The sequence below is a fragment of the Leuresthes tenuis genome, unplaced genomic scaffold, assembly GCF_036924035.1.
Source record: "Leuresthes tenuis unplaced genomic scaffold, fLeuTen1.0.hap1 SCAF_7, whole genome shotgun sequence".
In the NCBI taxonomy this organism is placed as follows: Eukaryota; Metazoa; Chordata; class Actinopteri; order Atheriniformes; family Atherinopsidae; genus Leuresthes; species Leuresthes tenuis.
The window spans coordinates 2,546,084-2,561,102 of NW_027325361.1; positions in this window are offsets into that span (position 1 = coordinate 2,546,084).

The following is a 15,019-nucleotide window of genomic DNA, read 5'->3' on the forward strand; positions in this document are numbered from 1 at the left end:
GTTGTATATTTTAATTAAATTATCATAACTATCAGCTATCGAATGTGTTTGGACAGAAAAATGAGTGCAAGCCGATCAGTATCTATCTAAAAAAGAGTCTTATATGTGTTATATGTCAGATGTTTGCTGATGTTCCCATGGTTACCGACTCAAGAACCAAGAAGAACCACGACTGTTTTCTTGTTGGGATTTAAAACATGGAACAAGGTTCTCGTGTGGGATGATTTGTTGTCCTAAAGAGGTCCAGGGAAGCTCCATCAGAACCAGAACCAGGAAGGGTCCATCTGCCTGGACCAGCTGGGGCTGAGAGGACAGGAAAGAGGGGACAACAAGCAGCGTAACACCAGGCCAGAGACACCTGCTGAGAGAGAGAAACACAAGTTAATGACAGCAATGATGTCAGAGGGAGGAGAGGTGCATCATGGGAGCTCCCCCAGCAGGCTGGGCCTATAGCAGCAGAACTATGGGATGTTTCAGACTCACCTGAGCCATCCCTAACTATAAGCTTTATCAGAAAGGAAAGTTTCAGCCTGATCTTAAAGGTAGAGAGGGTGTCTGCTTCCTGAAGCCAAACTGGCAGCTGGTTCCACAGAGAGGGGCCTGATAACTGAAGGCTCTGCCTCCCATTCTGCTTTTAGGGGCCTGATAACTGAAGGCTCTGCCTCCCATTCTGCTTTTAGGGGCCTGATAACTGAAGGCTCTGCCTCCCATTCTGCTTTTAGGGGCCTGATAACTGAAGGCTCTGCCTCCCATTCTGCTTTTAGGGGCCTGATAACTGAAGGCTCTGCCTCCCATTCTGCTTTTAGGGGCCTGATAACTGAAGGCTCTGCCTCCCATTCTGCTTTTAGGGGCCTGATAACTGAAGGCTCGGCCTCCCATTCTGCTTTTAGGGGCCTGATAACTGAAGGCTCTGCCTCCCATTCTGCTTTTAGGGGCCTGATAACTGAAGGCTCTGCCTCCCATTCTGCTTTTAGGGGCCTGATAACTGAAGGCTCTGCCTCCCATTCTGCTTTTAGGGGCCTGATAACTGAAGGCTCTGCCTCCCATTCTGCTTTTAGGGGCCTGATAACTGAAGGCTCTGCCTCCCATTCTGCTTTTAGGGGCCTGATAACTGAAGGCTCTGCCTCCCATTCTGCTTTTAGGGGCCTGATAACTGAAGGCTCTGCCTCCCATTCTGCTTTCAGGGGCCTGATAACTGAAGGCTCTGCCTCCCATTCTGCTTTTAGGGGCCTGATAACTGAAGGCTCTGCCTCCCATTCTGCTTTTAGGGGCCTGATAACTGAAGGCTCTGCCTCCCATTCTACTTTTAGGGGCCTGATAACTGAAGGCTCTCCCTCCCATTCTGCTTTTAGGGGCCTGATAACTGAAGGCTGCCTCCCATTCTGCTTTTAGGGGCCTGATAACTGAAGGCTCTGCCTCCCATTCTGCTTTTAGGGCCCTGATAACTGAAGGCTCTGCCTCCCATTCTACTTTTAGGGGCCTGATAACTGAAGGCTCTGCCTCCCATTCTGCTTTTAGGGCCCTGATAACTGAAGGCTCTGCCTCCCATTCTACTTTTAGGGGCCTGATAACTGAAGGCTCTGCCTCCCATTCTGCTTTTAGGGCCCTGATAACTGAAGGCTCTGCCTCCCATTCTACTTTTAGGGGCCTGATAACTGAAGGCTCTGCCTCCCATTCTGCTTTTAAGGGCCTGATAACTGAAGGCTCTGCCTCCCATTCTGCTTTTAGGGGCCTGATAACTGAAGGCTCTGCCTCCCATTCTGCTTTTAGGGGCCTGATAACTGAAGGCTCTGCCTCCCATTCTGCTTTTAGGGGCCTGATAACTGAAGGCTCGGCCTCCCATTCTGCTTTTAGGGGCCTGATAACTAAAGGCTCTGCCTCCCATTCTGCTTTTAGGGGCCTGATAACTGAAGGCTCTGCCTCCCATTCTGCTTTTAGGGGCCTGATAACTGAAGGCTCTGCCTCCCATTCTGCTTTTAGGGGCCTGATAACTGAAGGCTCTGCCTCCCATTCTGCTTTTAGGGGCCTGATAACTGAAGGCTCTGCCTCCCATTCTGCTTTTAGAAACTCTGGGAACCACAAGGAAACCTGCAGCCTGAGAGCAAAGTGCTCTGTTGGGGAAATATCCAACTGTGAGATCTTTAAGATGTGATGGAGCTCGGTCATTAAGAGCTTTATATGTGAGGAGAAGAATCTTAAATTCTATTCTGAATTTAACAGGAAGTCAATGAAGCTAAAACTGGAGAAACATGATCTCTGCTGTCTGCACCAGGAGCTCCGGGTCGTGACGGAGGAGGAAAGCGGAAAACACGACTCCTGCAGCGGGGGGAGGGCGGAGGGAGAGGCGGCTCCTGGACCCTGCAGGTCCCTGGGGGGCCGCTTCCTGGGACCCTGGGTTTAATGAGTCTTCTAATGGGACTGTCTGATCAATGGAGTCTCCGTGGAAACGACGCGTCACGACACGCAGAGGGGGGCACGCGGGCCGGTATAAAAGAGGCTTCGGGACGCGGATGTTTCAGACTGACACAGAAGCTCCGGAGGCCCCTGGTAAAGCCGCCTCTGTCCCGCCTGTCAGCCGAACCGAACCGAACCCGGGTGAACCACCAGAGTCCCGCGCTGCTGCTGCCTGCACGGGACATGCTGCACGAGGCTGAGAGTCACCGCCACACCTGCAACAGGTGAGAAAATGTGGAACTATTTAACGTGAAATAACGCGTTTTGATTTACTGACTCTAACCTGAAGGATGAAAACATTTCTGAGGGAAGTACCGACGCTTAACTGACGCTTTGGGTCGTGTTCAGTGCGGTTTGACTGCTGATTTGATGGGTTTTTATCAGTTATGACTGGTTTATTTTCACTTCTGGGTTGTTTGATGAGCAGCAGCATCATTAAACGTGAGATTCAACACATCAGGGAAACTTTCAGCGTCCCTGAGGCGGTGAGAAAAGCAGCAAAGTGGATTTTTCTCTTCCTGGATGCTGATCCGCCTGTTTGTGTCTGCAGGGATCTGGAGTCCTGCATCTGGATGAAGCAGAGAGCGACTCCCTATGAGAGGAGCCTCAGTGACGGTGAGTTATTTGCAGCCAGCAGGGGACTCACATCACTTCAGTTAATTCAAACTAAATGTTCCTGATTGATCAGGTAAAAGTTAACATGATTATTCTGCTCTATACAAAGCCAGGGAAGAGCTTTGTTGGTTTGCTTTTGGTTTATTGTGATGAAAAACACAAAAACTTTCACATTTAAGAGGCTGGAAGACTCATTCTTCTGCTCTTTTTGCTGATTTTATATCGATTGTGTGATTCGGGGGTTTTTCAAAGTACCCGAGGAGTCATTTCATGTACTGCAGCTGTTTATTCGGTTCTATCTTTGGGGAAAAAGCTGTTAAATTCTGGTTTAGTATTTCCCACTTTCCTGAAGCAGTTTGAGGACCTTTGGTTTAATAACAGCTGCAGCTTCACACATTCAATTCAATTCAACTTTATTTATAAAGCACCAGATTACAACAAGTCATCTCAAGGCACTTAAGTAATAAAGTCCAATTCAAGCCAATTGGAATTCAATTCATTGTCATCATAATCCAATTAATTCATATGGAGCCAATTAAAAAATAATATCCGAGCTAAGGAAACCAACAGATTGGACCGAAACTGGTCTTCAGTCCAATCTCCCGTCCTGAGCCTGAGGGACTGTGGAAAGGAACGACTCCCTTTAACAGGAAGAAACCTCTGGCAGAACCAGAACCAGGAAGAGACCTCTGGCAGAACCAGAACCAGGAAGAGACCTCTGGCAGAACCAGAACCGGGAAGAAACCTCTGGCAGAACCAGAACCAGGAAGAAACCTCTGGCAGAACCAGAACCAGGAAGAAACCTCTGGCAGAACCAGAACCAGGAAGAGACCTCTGGCAGAACCAGAACCAGGAAGAGACCTCTGGCAGAACCAGAACCGGGAAGAAACCTCTGGCAGAACCAGAACCAGGAAGAAACCTCTGGCAGAACCAGAACCAGGAAGGGTGTCCATCCACCTCGACCAGCTGGGGTTTGAGAAGACAGAAAAGAGGGGAAAGAGGGGGAAAGGAACGACTCCCTTTATTACAAGAGAAGCTGCATGCTTCAAATGATGAGGTGTTCCAGACCTTCACCACACTATTTTCCTGCTCTGGTACCTGAGGGTTGATTTTAGTGCAGTCAGTCCAAAGAACGCTGTTCCATATGTTCTCCGACTGTTTTCATATCTTTTGCTGGAGTCTGGCTTCTTTCTTCTAAAGACTTTAAGCATGAAAGGTTTGCCCTGTGTTGAACACACTGTGTTTACTCCTGTGAAGTCTCCTCTTTATAGTAACCTCAGATAATAGTATGCTGACTTTCTGGAGACTGTTCTTCACATGGCTGGGTGTGTAGGGAAATGTCTTTTAACTGTGTTAGAAAAATTCACTCAAAATTAGGCTCCGAGTCGCTGGATACGATTAAGACAAAACATTTATTTCTTGCAAGAAAGAGACGAGTCTGCCTGTCAGGAAGCTGCTCAGAGTTGTCTCCCCCTAAAATGGTGCTCCAGCTATTTATATTGTTTATGCTGATCACACAATGTCACCATTTAATATTATGGGAAGAGACGTTCAATGTTATGGGAAAAAGCAGTTCTCGCTACTCATTATTATGGGAAGAGACGTTCAATGTTATGGGAAAAAGCAGTTCTCGCTACTCATTATTATGGGAAGAGACGTTCAATGTTAAAGGCATTTCTCACCATTTAATATTATGGGAAGAGACGTTCAATGTTATGGGAAAAAGCAGTTCTCGCTACTCATTATTATGGGAAGAGACGTTCAATGTTATGGGAAAAAGCAGTTCTCGCTACTCATTATTATGGGAAGAGACGTTCAATGTTAAAGGCATTTCTCGCCAGTTAATATTATGGGAAAGACTGGTACAAGAGTCAAAACACTTTCTAAAAGATGGAGGGACTCTTCTGTCATAGTATAACTATATAATTTTTCCAACAAACTGAAAGAATCCTGGAATCATTCTCATGCAACGCGGCGGTTTCTCCTGCGAAAGAGTAAAGTTCTGTGAGATGTTTGAAGCTTTCATTGGACTTGTCTCCCTTTTCGTTCGTGTGGTTCTGATCGTTGGGCCTCAGATCTGCTCTTCTGGACTCGCACTGACTTCCCGTCTCCCCTCAGGTTCTCCTCCTGGAGTCGGCCGTCGGACCTTCACCAACAGCCGGGAGCGCTGGCGGCAGCAGAACGTTAACGGGGCGTTCGCTGAGCTGCGGCGCCTCATCCCCACCCACCCGCCCGACAGGAAGCTCAGCAAGAACGAGATCCTGCGCCTGGCTCTCAGGTACATCGACTTCCTGAACCGGGTCCTGGTGGACCAGGACCGGAGGGTGGCGCCCCGGGGCCGGGCTGGGAGTCTGTTGGAGGACGGGGACGGACTGTCTTCCAACTCCAGCTGCCAGAGTTCGGAGGACGGAGACTCCGACGGTGTGACGGAGGAGCGGAGTCACCTGCAGTTCCTCCACCTGCAACCGAGATACAGCTGAGACCGGCAGGAGTCGGCCTCCGGTTCCTCGGCCCGAAAGGTCCTGAGGAACCTCCTCAGAACCCGACTGGTGCTGGATGTGCAGCCAGGAGATTTTCCAGATGAGGAAGGGATGATGTTGAGGCTCAGCATCAGACCCGATCGTGTGATATTCACATTTATGAGCTGTGGTGTTGTGTTTCATCTTCAGGCTGTGAAGTTCTGAAGAATCAGTAACCAGATTCAGTTCCCTTCATATTAAAGGAAACTTTGGTGTTTTTATTGATGAATAGAATAGAACCCTTTTTGTTTGTGTGATATTTAGTTAGAAACGTCTTTGTTTTCCTCTGATTACTTCTGTTGTACAGATTTCATGCTGTTATCTGTAAATAAAATATTAGAAACACTCTTTTTGTTGACTTACTCACATATACACACTTATATATCAGCATCAGACAACAATGGATCAATAGAAACTGTCTGTTTCTGTCACACGTGAATTAAAATGGAGGTTGTCCTGGTTAGCAGAATTAGGCGGGACAGAAACATTTAAACTCAGAGAAATTCAATTTACAGCCAAGGTTTCTACATGTAGCAAATAATCGGGCTGAATGAAGACATTTGGACCATTTTTCATCTGGTTTAACTTAAAGAGTCCGGAGTAAAATCAAACCAGAGAGAGGATAAAAACACAACAACCGTAAAAACAGCAACAAATAATACATCACAAGAGGTGAGATGTTCAAGGGCAGGTTGTTGTTAGTTTGGTTTGAGGGGCATCGAGGAGCAGCCGGTTGGCTGAGGTCAGCTAAGTAAAAAGCAGCCTGTCCACGAAGCTATTTAGAGATAAAAAGAACAACATTTTAAAACCAGTCCTCGGGCGAACAGGAAGCCAGTGAAGGGTTCGTTCAAATCGATATCTCCTCCAGTCCGATATCTTCTTCCAGTGAATGTTGTGTAGAGTTTTAAGATGTTTGCAGCCCTCATTTCTTTGTTTTCTGGGTTTGAGTTGTTAGTTGATCTTATTTCTTAGCAGCCAGACTTCCTTCTAATCTTTTAAAGTTGTCTTTAGTTCTCCAGCTTTCTGAAGGTCTTTCAAAGTGTTTCTTTGGACATTTTCTGCTTTTTCTCTCATTTTCAGTCCAGTCCTTGTACCCATTTTCAGAGGAATCTATGTTTTCTTTGGTCATTTAAGCTCCTTAAAGGGGAACTCCGGTATTTTTAAACCTTATTTCTGGCATGAAATACGTTCATCTGCTCACTGAGAACAGTTTGGTGAAAGTCGGCGTCCTTCAGAAGATATTTAGATAACTGGAGATCCATATAACGGAGTGAACGGGGCTTAGAGGATGCAGCCTCTAAATAAGGCATTATCTGTCTTTATTTCACCAATACTTTAAGAAGAATGAATGAATGAACGTGTGCTATAGCTCTGTTAGCTCATAGCTGCTGTTATGTGGCTACTTGCAGCTATAGGAGAGCTAACGGAGGGATTTCTACACAGGCACTCTACTGGGACCACTTCATCCACACGCCCCCCTGCAGCACAGTTTATTCACTCCGTGCTCTGTGACAGTCGGCTAACTTCACACAGAGTTTGCTGCTGATAGTTTTGTGCAACATGGCAGGATATTTATCAGATTTTGACAATGTGAACGAAGACTTTGAGTAAGATGGACGTTCTTACCGGTGTAGGTACCAGATCTGCCACTCGTAAAAAACTTTTTTTTCAATACAAAATGTATTTGGAAACTGAGCTAATCATGTCAGCATTTCTGTAAAAGTCACAAAAAAAACAGCTAAGAAAACATAAAGTACTGGGTTTACTTTTACTCCACTATTTACATTTTATGAATGAAGTATTTTTTGCCAATATGAGGTTATTTAATAGAAACTCCAACTTTATTACAAACTACATTGCGTCCCATTTAATAAGAATCAGATGAGCTCGGGGGTCAAGTCCCTTTCGAAAGATAAAGCTGAATTTCTTTGTAAAACCCGTCCATGTTTCCTACGAAGAGCCGCGAAAACGACTTCAATAGGTTGGTTTTTTTACTACTTCAGTAAGTTGTCCGAACCAATCGCATTCCCTTACGTCATCGTGCCAACGTCCAGCCAATCAGAGAATGTGACGTCACCAACAGGCGCCCCGAGCAGATCTGGTCCCTGCACCGGTAAGAACGTCCATCTTACTCAAAGTCGTCGTTCACGTCGTCAAAATCTGATAAATATCCTGCCATGTTGCACAAAACTATCAGCAGCAAACTCTGTGTGAAGTTAGCCGACTGTCACAGAGCACGGAGTGAATAAACTGTGCTGCAGGGGGGCGTGTGGATGAAGTGGTCCCAGTAGAGTGCCTGTGTAGAAATTACACCAAGACTCATCACAGATCACTGAAGCCTGATCAAGGGGTTCAGGATTATTTCCAAAGCGCTTCAGTCTTATTTTGATTTAGCTTCTGGAAGTTTAAGCTCATCCATGACTTAACGACGAGCATGTGGCCCAACACAGAACCCTGAGGGGCACCACAGGTGTGAGGGGCCTCTTCAGGTGGACTGAGAACCTTCTGTGTGATAAGTCGGACCATCGAACTAACTGGGATTGGTGAAAATGAGTCTGAGCAGCCTGTAACAAAGATAACTTTTAAAATTTGTGCCTTTTTGTTTAATTTCTTTCATTACCAACCGTTTAATTACCAAATTACATCTTTGATTATACCGTAATACACCAACTTGTGTATCCAGTGCATCCAAAACACTTATATTTATTGAACTTTAGTAGCTTCAGAGCTGCAGATCCACATCACAGCTGAGAATAAGTGTGGTCAGATTCTCTTTTAAGTCCTTTTTACGACCAAATATCCTTAAAGGAGAAGAGCTCAGCTGAAGGCTATCCTGCAGGACCCTTCGATTGAGGTCAAGGGCGGTGTGGAGGTGGGGGTTCGGGCTCTCACCTAACTAGACGATGATGAGTGGGCGTGGAGCTAATGTGAGATAAACATCTTGGCCAATAAGACGGCCCCAAGAGAGCCGACAACAACACAGCAGGTCCCAGAGGAGCTGAGGGGCGTGTTTCAATTAGAGCCAGCAGACTGTGTGATGCTGGTGAATCCTCAGTTCCCACCTCGTCTCTCATCAGGTGCCTGAACAGCTCCCACATTCAGAAGATCAGATATACTGAGCATAAAAAGCTGAGGAAGCCTGCATCTACTCAAACTGAAATAAAATGTCAGAAAAGGTGAAGTTTCAGTCCTTAAAAGCATTCGTTACTTCTTTTTTTAGGTTATTTTTAGAACATCTGTTTCTGTCTCTCATTAAAAAACTAATTTTCTCACAGTTAATCTCTTTAACTGGTGTTTCCTCTCACATCGATCCATCCAACGTGACCTCATCACAGTTTAAGGCAACACAAGACAAGTCTGTGAACCTTAAAACTGAGCTTCTGACCCGATTTAATGTGCAGTGACCTGTGTTGTGCACATCCCTGGGTCTGAAGGTCCAGCTCTATATAGATATATAGATATAGTTACTCCATTGATCCCAAAGGAAAACAATTTAGCAGTTAGCTGTAAGCTAGCTGCAGATGCTAGCAAACGATGCTTTCTCATCAACAGTAATGGACCAAGCCGGAGATGTGCACAGCGTAACTCGTAGTAATGCATGTGAACCATTAATTACTGCGTTTAAACATTTTGGATATATTAACCTCATTAAACTATTGTACCTGGAGACCTCCATCTTTATCAGAAACATGCCGATAATGTAACGTTAACACAGCGAGAGTGAGGAGAGGACCGGTGTTGTGTTGGAAACACACCTTAAACACAGCTGCAGGTTGTCTGAGTTACAGAACGGAACCGTTCAGCTAGAAAGCTTCAGCTAACAAAGTAATGTGGGAACAATAATGTTCATCTTTCAGAAAGGAGCAGCAGTAACTCCTTAGAAGTTGGTGTATGTCATCTTCATTAGCTAAGCTGTTAGCGTTAGCTGTTAGCGTTAGCTGCTGCTAAAGCAGGGATGTCAAACTCCGGTCCTCGAGGGCCGCTGTCCGGCAGGTTTTAGATGTTTCACTGCTTCAACACACCTGAATCAGATTAAATGTATCATTAGCAGAACTTAATAATCTTTCTAAGAGATCCATTTAATCTGAATCAGGTGTGTTGAAGCAGGGAAACATCTAAAACCTGCAGGACAGCGGCCCTCGAGGACCGAACTTTGACATATGTGTGCTAAAGGAAGAAATAAATCAGTAAATAAACCATGAGGAGTTATTTCTCAGATGCTTCCATTTCCCTGCTCTGAAGTTCAGGCTCTGAGAGTTGGAACTGATCCTCTTTGTGGCTCAGTTCCTTCAGTCCAGCGTTGAACTGGACCAAGTTGTTAAAACAGTGGGATGAAAAGTGTTTGCTGCACATTCACAGTCTTTAGCTAACTCTGCTGGAACATTAGCCTCAGATATAGTTTATCCACTGGGCTCTTATATCCTCTGAGGCTGCTGCTGGATGGAAGATGCATGCTCCTCAGTGCAGCTGACAGCAGAACATTTCCACCAGAAGCTGGCTTCATCCGTCCAGCAGGGTGGATGTGAGTGGGCGGGGCTTAGCAGAGGAGGCGGAGCCAACTTAAGGAGTGACGTACTTTAGAAATGAAAATCAGAACGGCTCGTTAAATGAGGAACTTTCAAACAAAAGGGAGCTAAATAAATACCAGGGTTAGGTTTTTTGGTGACTTCAGACACCCTGATATCTGCTCCCAGGAACAGGAAGAAGGTAGTTTTACTGAATATGTCACCTTTAAAGGTATGAAAATAATGCAGGTTAAGGTTTGGAAAAGGTCATAGCATGTTTTAAAGCATCCAAATATTCCTTTTTATGCATCACCAGAAGAAGAGTCCTGCCTATTCTGACGGTTATCATGGAGAAAGGTGCAGTGAATGAGTTGTAATGTTCTCTCTTTAGTGCATTTGCATCAACATCTAAACATTAAACATTTATCCGGCTTTGGAGCTGAGATTTTAAGCAGATTTTACATCAGATGTGTGTGAAATATTTATCTTAAGTGTAAGAAAAAAGCCTCAGAGGGTGCGGATGACCTTTCGAACGCACTCATCTGGACTCCTGCGCTGAACTGAGAACATCTGTAATGAAAATGAGCCTCCGGCCCCCTTCAGCGGATGTTTAACAGCGGATCAGAACTGGGTGCAGACAGAGGTGGGAACTGAGGACGGGCCAGCATCACACAGCCGCTCTTTCAGCTGGATGTAATTGAAACACGCCCCTCAGCTCCTCTGAGACCTGCTGTGTTGTTGTCATTGTCCTGTCTCTCTGGGCTCTGATTGGGAGAGATGTTTATCAGTCATTAGCTTCGCGCCCACTCATCATCGGCTAGTTACAGTGACAGTCCACCGCCTCCCACTGTGAACTCATAACGCTTCATTCAATCGGTGTGAACTGTGGGAAAACGACCTGCTATATTACAATGTCACCAGGAGACCGAGGGCCTCGGTAAATGTGTTCCCAGAGCCACTAAAAACAGCTGTAATTAAACCTCTGCTGAAAAAGGACAACTTGAACAACTACAGGCCCATCTCAAATCTCCCATTTTTAAGTAAGATCATTGAAAAAGTGGTTTTTCAACAGCTTAATTACTTTTTAACACAAAATAACTGCTATGATACCTTCCAGCCAGGCTTTAGACAGCACCACAGCACTGAGACTGACCAAAGTGTTTAATGACATATGTCTGAATATTACGGTGGAAAAATGTTAGTTTTAGTTTTAATTCAATTCAATTAAATCTTATTTATATAGCGCCAGATTACAACAATTGTCATCTCAAGGCACTTAAGTAATAAAGTCCAATTCAAGCCAATTGGAATTCAATTCATTGTAATCATAATCCAATTAATTCATATGGAGCCAATTAAAAAATAATATCCGAGCTAAGGAAACCAACAGATTGGACCGAAACTGGTCTTCAGTCCAATCTCCCGTCCTGAGCCTGAGGGACTGTGGAAAGGAACGACTCCCTTTAACAGGAAGAAACCTCTGGCAGAACCAGAACCAGGAAGAAACCTCTGGCAGAACCAGGAAGAAACCTCTGGCAGAACCAGAACCAGGAAGAAACCTCTGGCAGAACCAGAACCAGGAAGAAACCTCTGACAGAACCAGGAAGAAACCTCTGGCAGAACCAGAACCAGGAATAAACCTCCATCGGAACCAGAACCAGGATGAAACCTCTGGCAGAACCAGAACCAGGAAGAAACCTCTGGCAGAACCAGAACCAGGAAGAAACCTCTGACAGAACCAGGAAGAAACCTCTGGCAGAACCAGACTCGGGAAGAAACCTCCATCGGAACCAGAACCAGGAAGAAACCTCTGACAGAACCAGAACCAGGAAGAAACCTCTGGCAGAACCAGAACCAGGAAGAAACCTCTGACAGAACCAGGAAGAAACCTCTGGCAGAACCAGAACCAGGAATAAACCTCCATCGGAACCAGAACCAGGATGAAACCTCTGGCAGAACCAGAACCAGGAAGAAACCTCTGGCAGAACCAGAACCAGGAAGAAACCTCTGACAGAACCAGGAAGAAACCTCTGGCAGAACCAGACTCGGGAAGAAACCTCCATCGGAACCAGAACCAGGATGAAACCTCTGGCAGAACCAGAACCAGGAAGAAACCTCTGGCAGAACCAGACTCAGGAAGAAACCTCTGGCAGAACCAGAACCAGGAAGAAACCTCTGGCAGAACCAGACTCAGGAAGAAACCTCTGGCAGAACCAGAACCAGGAAGAAACCTCTGGCAGAACCAGGAAGAAACCTCTGGCAGAACCAGAACCAGGAAGAAACCTCTGGCAGAACCAGACTCGGGAAGAAACCTCTGACAGAACCAGAACCAGGAAGAAACCTCTGGCAGAACCAGACTCAGGAAGAAACCTCTGGCAGAACCAGAACCAGGAAGAAACCTCTGGCAGAACCAGGAAGAAACCTCTGGCAGAACCAGAACCAGGAAGAAACCTCTGGCAGAACCAGACTCTGGAAGAAACCTCTGACAGAACCAGAACCAGGAAGAAACCTCTGGCAGAACCAGACTCGGGAAGAAACCTCTGACAGAACCAGGAAGAAACCTCTGGCAGAACCAGAACCAGGAAGAAACCTCTGACAGAACCAGAACCAGGAAGAAACCTCCATCGGAACCAGAACCAGGATGAAACCTCTGGCAGAACCAGAACCAGGAAGAAACCTCTGGCAGAACCAGAACCAGGAAGAAACCTCCATCGGAACCAGAACCAGGATGAAACCTCTGGCAGAACCAGAACCAGGAAGAAACCTCTGGCAGAACCAGAACCAGGAAGAAACCTCCATCGGAACCAGAACCAGGATGAAACCTCTGGCAGAACCAGAACCAGGAAGAAACCTCTGGCAGAACCAGAACCAGGAAGAAACCTCTGGCAGAACCAGACTCAGGAAGAAACCTCTGGCAGAACCAGGAAGAAACCTCTGGCAGAACCAGAACCAGGAAGAAACCTCTGGCAGAACCAGACTCAGGAAGAAACCTCTGGCAGAACCAGGAAGAAACCTCTGGCAGAACCAGAACCAGGAAGAAACCTCTGGCAGAACCAGGAAGAAACCTCTGGCAGAACCAGACTCAGGAAGAAACCTCTGGCAGAACCAGAACCAGAACCAGGAAGAAACCTCTGGCAGAACCAGGAAGAAACCTCTGGCAGAACCAGAACCAGGAAGAAACCTCTGGCAGAACCAGACTCGGGAAGAAACCTCTGACAGAACCAGAACCAGGAAGAAACCTCTGGCAGAACCAGACTCGGGAAGAAACCTCTGACAGAACCAGGAAGAAACCTCTGGCAGAACCAGAACCAGGAAGAAACCTCTGACAGAACCAGAACCAGGAAGAAACCTCCATCGGAACCAGAACCAGGATGAAACCTCTGGCAGAACCAGAACCAGGAAGAAACCTCTGGCAGAACCAGAACCAGGAAGAAACCTCCATCGGAACCAGAACCAGGATGAAACCTCTGGCAGAACCAGAACCAGGAAGAAACCTCTGGCAGAACCAGAACCAGGAAGAAACCTCCATCGGAACCAGAACCAGGATGAAACCTCTGGCAGAACCAGAACCAGGAAGAAACCTCTGGCAGAACCAGAACCAGGAAGAAACCTCTGGCAGAACCAGACTCAGGAAGAAACCTCTGGCAGAACCAGGAAGAAACCTCTGGCAGAACCAGAACCAGGAAGAAACCTCTGGCAGAACCAGACTCAGGAAGAAACCTCTGGCAGAACCAGGAAGAAACCTCTGGCAGAACCAGAACCAGGATGAAACCTCTGGCAGAACCAGAACCAGGAAGAAACCTCTGGCAGAACCAGGAAGAAACCTCTGGCAGAACCAGAACCAGGAAGAAACCTCTGGCAGAACCAGAACCAGGAAGAAACCTCCATCGGAACCAGAACCAGGATGAAACCTCTGGCAGAACCAGAACCAGGAAGAAACCTCTGGCAGAACCAGAACCAGGAAGAAACCTCTGGCAGAACCAGACTCAGGAAGAAACCTCTGGCAGAACCAGGAAGAAACCTCTGGCAGAACCAGAACCAGGAAGAAACCTCTGGCAGAACCAGACTCAGGAAGAAACCTCTGGCAGAACCAGGAAGAAACCTCTGGCAGAACCAGAACCAGGATGAAACCTCTGGCAGAACCAGAACCAGGAAGAAACCTCTGGCAGAACCAGGAAGAAACCTCTGGCAGAACCAGAACCAGGAAGAAACCTCTGGCAGAACCAGACTCAGGAAGAAACCTCTGGCAGAACCAGGAAGAAACCTCTGGCAGAACCAGAACCAGGAAGAAACCTCTGGCAGAACCAGACTCAGGAAGAAACCTCTGGCAGAACCAGGAAGAAACCTCTGGCAGAACCAGAACCAGGATGAAACCTCTGGCAGAACCAGAACCAGGAAGAAACCTCTGGCAGAACCAGGAAGAAACCTCTGGCAGAACCAGAACCAGGAAGAAACCTCTGGCAGAACCAGAACCAGGAAGAAACCTAAATAAGAGTAAATCTTTGAGAGAGTAAAGATCGAGATGTTCTATGTTGTTGTGTTTGTGCCATAAACATTTAAATGTCATATTTTTTAATGAAGAAACCTCACAAATGTGCACGTGTGTGCTGCTGCTGGAGCTAAAACTGCAACCCTGGTGACACCTGCTGGACAGCTGCTGCTACTACACCTGCAGTGGACGTTCAGTTGTTCAAAAACTCACTTTTATGTGATTAAAATCCTCTGAACTGAGTCAAAAGCTGCTTTTAATTGGAATATCTGGTATTATTAATCTGGTACTAAAACTATTAAAAATCTATTCTTAAAGGACACTTCAGTCTTTTTGTGTTAAATATTTTAAACAGTTTATACAGTTTGTATAATAAATTATATGCTACGTATATTTATTTAGAATCATTATTGGGTATTTTTTCTCATGTTTTATTA